The sequence below is a fragment of the Nannospalax galili genome, unplaced genomic scaffold (genome assembly GCF_000622305.1).
Source record: "Nannospalax galili isolate Female #2095 unplaced genomic scaffold, S.galili_v1.0 scaffold33, whole genome shotgun sequence".
NCBI classification, from domain to species: domain Eukaryota; kingdom Metazoa; phylum Chordata; class Mammalia; order Rodentia; family Spalacidae; genus Nannospalax; species Nannospalax galili.
In genome coordinates, this window is record NW_008335436.1 from 5,186,562 (window position 1) to 5,192,733 (window position 6,172).

A 6,172-nucleotide genomic window follows, 5' to 3' on the forward strand; every position below is an offset into this window, starting at 1 on the left:
AATGTCATTGTGTGAAATTGTGAAAGTGAAGCTTGAGTTCCAGAGGTGATGCCAGAACATTAGAGATCCCAGGACTGTGGTCCACTCACCAAGGAAAGCTAGATTCAAAAGTGTGAGGCTGCTGGTCACACTGCAGTCTGTAGTCAGAAGCAGAGAGAGATGAATGCTGAGGCTCAGCCTAAGACAGAGGATATATGTGCTTCATGTGACGTAAATGGAGGAGCTGGGATAGCCAATCTGTTTAGAACACTGATGATTCCATTAGGGTTTCCAAACAACACACAGGGAGCTTCAGGATTTGATGTTGGTTCTGCTGAGATTTTTCCTTGTTCTTGTTTGGTTTTCCTTGTGTTAGACCCACTATTCATCTTTTGAATATTTTGCTCTGTGCTATTGCATATTAGAAGAATATAATTTGTCTAATTTTATTTGATAGGGGCTCACAGTTGAGGCATGACCTTAAATCTCTAAAAAGACTTTGGACTTTTGTTTAGCATTAGGAATTTTAATCATTGTTGGAGGCTTTAAATATGGACTAAATGCATTTTGTTTTATGAGACTTCAAGAGCCTTCAGCAGAGTTTTGTGAAGTAAATTTCTGTGTTTATGTTAAGTTGATAAGGGATGGATCACTAGTCTACATTGCCAACTTGATTGGATTTGGACTTACCATAGGTGGAAGAAAAGAAAAACTTCTAGGTATCTTTCAGTGTGTTTCCAGGAGAATTTAACTGAAAAGAGAAGACTCACCCTGAATGTGGGTGATATAATCCAGGAGGTATGGTCCCGACTTGGATAAACAGAGAAAGAAAGCTAAGTACCAAAATTCATTTCTACATAGCTCTTGATTACAGATGCAGTGTGACCAGCCTGTTCACATTTCCCCACCATGATGGAATCTGCCTCCAACCATGAGACAATAAAATGTTCACTCGGTTGCTTTCCTCAGGAATTTTGTCATAGCAATGAGAAAGGCAAATAATATACAATGTAAATTACACAGGTTGTGATCATGTAATTATTAGACTCTTGGAATAAATATTGCCCTGCTATAATCAAAGATAGTTTCTTAGATTTTGATCTTTGTAAAAACCCTTATTATATGTACATATTTTGGAATATCACTTGAATCTAAGAAGAAAAACCAGGACAGGACAGGCAGAAAATCAAAGAACATTGTGTATCTATTTTCATTTATGAAAATCTTACCATGTAGCTAAGAATGAATAAATGAAATATGGGTTTTATACTACAGTGCCCAAAATTCTAAGTTGATATTATGTGATATGAAATTAAAGGTAATACATTTTACACTGTAGAAAGGTAGATATTAATTTTCCTGTGACAATCCTACCTTGTATTTGTTTAATTCACTGCAGTCACTTTCATTGTTAACATACTTAGTGTTGGATGATGAACTATAGAAGATCTTAGATACAGACAGATTGGAACACTTTAAAAAGTATTTTAGTTTTATGTGTATGAATGTATTGCCTGCATGCAAGTAAGTGCACCCATGTTGTGCAGTGCCCATGAAGATCAGAAGAGGGTGTCTATCAGATCCCCTGGAACTGGATTTATGGACGGTAGTTATCCACCATGTGAATGGTGGAACTCAAACCCTAGTCATCTGCAAGAGCAGCTGATGCTTTTAACTGCTGAGCCATCTTTTCAGCTTCCTGAGTACTTTTGAGAAGTAGATTTCTACCATAAAAGATATACAAATATCATAGAAAATTATGAGCACTTGGAAAATTGTCATTTGTACTAAAGTATTTGATTCTATTTATTAATTTATTATCATTTGCTGTACTGGAGTTGGAAGCCAAGACTTCATGCATGTTAAGCAGTCACTCTACCACCAAGCCATAATTCCAGCCTGAGTATTTGAAAGATTTTAATAAAGCATTTTATCTCAGGCACACCTGTACAACAGTAGAGATGTTTACCTGCTATCATGTGTGTGACTCCATGATGCCTAAGCTGGAAAATTGCTTCTAGGAATATTTCATCATTTATTCTAAGAAGTATTGCTGAGTTTTCAAAGAAACATAAAAAAGAGAACTTATTCTGTCCTATATTATTTGTGCCACTATGTAAGGCAAAGAAGAAAGTGTAAGCCACAGAGTTTCATCAACATGGGGCCTTTAGATAGATAAGCAGGTAAGAGTCAGATCATAAATACTTAAGAGAATTGGAAACATTGCCTTAGAGAAGGCCTACACAATGGTTTTTGCAACCTAAGTAAGCCGTACTGTGTGATTCATCTTTTGTATTAGTTTAATAATACAGGCAGAATCAAAGAAGAAGAAAACATAGAAAACAGTCAAACTATAAATAGATTGGTTGGCTAGCCCAGACGACGATAATGAGATATAGTCTTATAACAGAAGAACTGGATAATACTGTGAAAATTGTTAATATTTTTAGCAAATAAAGTACAGAATGGTGTGAAAATCATACTAGAAAGTGAGTCAGCAGGTCATTGAACAATGACCTTCTATGAAATTTGATACTGGACTGATTTCTCCAATCTGGTGACAGCCTCAAAATTTGAACTTTAGCAGATACAGAAAAGAAAAATTAAGGAACGGTAAGGAAAATATCAGATGAGGTCTTCAAGTAGCATTACCAGCAGAATTTTAAAACATCTGATTTCTTCCATACCCAGGCCCCAGTTAGAAGATGCTCATTACAAAGTTCTGATGAAGATGAAAACCTCCACAGGTGGTACCAGTGACCACACTAGAGGGCTGGAGAAGCATGGTGTCTCCTTCAAAACAGGTATTTCATAAAAAAACAAGAGAGAGAAATTCTTTACCTGTATATACTTTAAAAATTCTAGCCATACTTTGGAGACTATGGTGTTTTCTGATCTAATTTGTCATTGAACGCTCCCTTCTCTTGGCATTTTTACACATGGTGAAATTGCAGTATATACAGATGGTTATATCAGTGCATGCTGGGATTATTTTCAACAGTCAACATGAAACAACTTTCTGTATCCTGTGTATCCTCTCTGTCTTATGAAGAAAGTCAATGGTGTTTTGCTACAGAGTTTATTGTTGTTTGACATTCCATCTCTTACCCTTGCATTCTTCCGGAAGGCAACACTCAGAAACAACTATTTGACTCCTGGGTGCCACCTGCCAGGCTTGTTTGTTTGAGACCTTGTTTCCCGGCAGGGCATCAAGCAGTTATGTTGTTTGAAGCTATGCTTCAGTGAGTTCTGAAAATATCTCTTTTGCCTTCTCTACTTTCCACAGAATGTTTTTTTCTTCTTTTTTAAGTTCCTTTATTCATCTTGATGTGGCAAGATTCCGTATACTGGAAACCCTATCTTTCAAGAAGGTCTGAAAAATACAAAATCGTTCTGTCATGTCCTTTTCTCCTAATTTGACAACATAACCTCAGTAATGTATGATGATGGTCAAATTTAATTTGGAAATAGATATTAGAAATATATTGATCAGGGCTAGAGAGATGGCTCGGTGGTAAAGAGTCCATACTGCTCTTCTAGAAGACCTGAGTTTTGAGTTCAGTTCCCAGTACCACATCAAAGAGCTCCCAAATGCCTAGAACCGCAGTTTCTGGACTATCTAACACTACTGGCTTTGATCAGCATCAGCACTTACATGCACATACCCATACAAAAAACATACGGATATACGTATAAGAATTAAAATTAAAAATACATCAAACACTGGGCATGGTACTGTATATTTTTAATCCTAGCACTGTGGAGGCAAATGTAGGCCAATCTCTGTGAGGCCAGCCTGGTCTACATAGTAACTGCCAGGTCATCTGGAGCTACAGGGAGACCCTATCTCAAAAAACAAACAAACACCCCAAACAATAACAACAAAACAAAAAAGAATAAAAATAAAGCTTAATACATATATTTTTTTTCAGAGAAACATACTACAATTTTAACTCAAATTCATGCCAAAGAATTTGATCCAGGCCAGCCAGATGGATCAGTGGATAAAGGCACTTGCCACAAAGCATGCTGTCTTGAGTTCAATTCCAGGGAACCCACAGGGTAGAAGGAGAAAACAAGCTAGCTTAAGCTGCCTTCACACCTCCACATATATACATGCGCGCGCGCGTGCGCACACACACACACACACACACACATAAACAGAGAGAGAAAGAGAGAGTGAGAGAGCCGTGTATAGACAAAATAAAAAATTTAAAGGTAATAGAAAATTGTTGGTAAAAGTAAAAACAAATAAAAAAAGATTGTAAATCGAAATTGCTGAAAAATGTCCTTTGATGAGACATGTCTTAGTGATGATGAGATGCCTCAGTGAGTAAAACCTTTGTTGAGCAACTGTGATTGTCTGAGTCCTGATCCTCAGAGTCCACATAAAACTGGACACCGTAGCACATGTTTGTAAATCCAGCACTCCTACGGCAACATAAGAAGTGGAGACGGGAGTGTCCCCAGAAGACCTGTGCCAGCTGACCCAGCACACTCGGTGGCAGCCAAAAGTGGAAACAAATGGAAGGTATGGAAAGCAAACCAGGAGTCCTCTGTCTTCTGTATCTGCATACTGTGGCACATGCTTACACACACCACAAACACACACACACACACACACACACACACACACACACACACACACACGGTCTCCCTGTAGCCACAGCGGACCTGGAACTCACTATAGACAAGGCCAGCCTTGATCTCACAGAAATCTACCTGCTCTGCCTCCCGAATGCTGGGATTAAAGGTGTGTACCACCACACCCAGATCATACAATTTTTTTTTAAGAGGAAATGTCCTTCATTTGAAGCAAATTTTTTAACATTCCTAAATATTTGATAGTGAATATTTTGGTCAATTTGTCTGTTTCCTTACCTCTAGATGACTCACTACCTGGACACCAAATCACAGAGATGGTGACTGATGCATTGACCTTTACAGTCACGTGTCTTTAGTTCTAAACATAAAGTTCATGCTGGGTAAAGGCTTTCCAGTGTGCATATCCTCAGGTCATACATATACCTCAGCAACCCCTCAGTTATCTTGAAGCTTTTGAGAGGGAACTGACACTGATTCTGACCAGAACTATCAAAACACCTGAAAGCAAATTCTGAAATCATCATCTAGAGTCCAGCCTTGGAAAACAAAAGAAAAATGAGGAAGGATGCTTTTGGATACCCGTGTCAAGAAATTCCAATGGACTCTCATGTGAACATTTGAAAATTGCCCTGTTCTGACTTTTTTCTAGTTCTCAAAGGCTTTCTTTTCCTCCTGGAGGTAAGAGTTACACAATTTGGGAGTCTTTTAGATAGACCCACTGAAGGGTACTCCAATTGCCTCACCCTGCATCCCTGTTCAGCACGGAAGAAGCCAGAACGGCCTGAATCCAGATTCCCTATTGGCAATTTGGGTAACCTCTTCAGAGGATGGTGTGATAAGAATAGGAAGTAAGAATTGGCTAGGCAGTTAGGGTAAAAAGACCCCAAAGAAAAGTAGCCAGTTTCTTGGCTAAAACCCACAATGTCCTTGGGCCTCTTAGCAACATACTCCATTCCAAAGACAAAAAAATTTGAATATATTTGGGAGCTTTTATCTAATCCTTAAAAGATTTTAGGGTTACCTCTTCAGAAGGGGGAATGTTAGAGTAGCCAAAAGTTCCATAAAAAAATAAATCAAAGAAGAATAAAGAGTATATGAAATTATCAGAAAAAAGTGATGGGGAGATATCGGAGGAGCTGGAGGGCAGGGAGTGGGCATGGATTCGATCAAAACAACTTATATGCATGTATGAAATTCTCAATAAATTATTTTTAAAAAGTTGGAAACAAAGAGTGTGATCAATGACAAATATCACTTTTAAAAAGTGTCATTATTTTGGCTGTTGTTTAATGGCCTGGCTTAAGGGAAAAGCTGAGCTAGGGCTCGTGTAAGCGATGGCTCCCTTGTTGTACTGTTCTGGATACAAGTCATAGCCCCAAGGAAACCCAGTAAAAATGGTTATATGCATGTATGAAATTCTCAATAATTTTAAAGTTAAAAATAAAAATAAAAAAATAAAATTGATCTGCCTATAATACATCTACCATTATAATAAATTTTGATAGGAGACAAAAAATTTTTAAAAACTCTTTTTTCTAAGACTTCAAAAAAAGCCATGGTATTTAAATTGTACTTGTATCCAGAACAG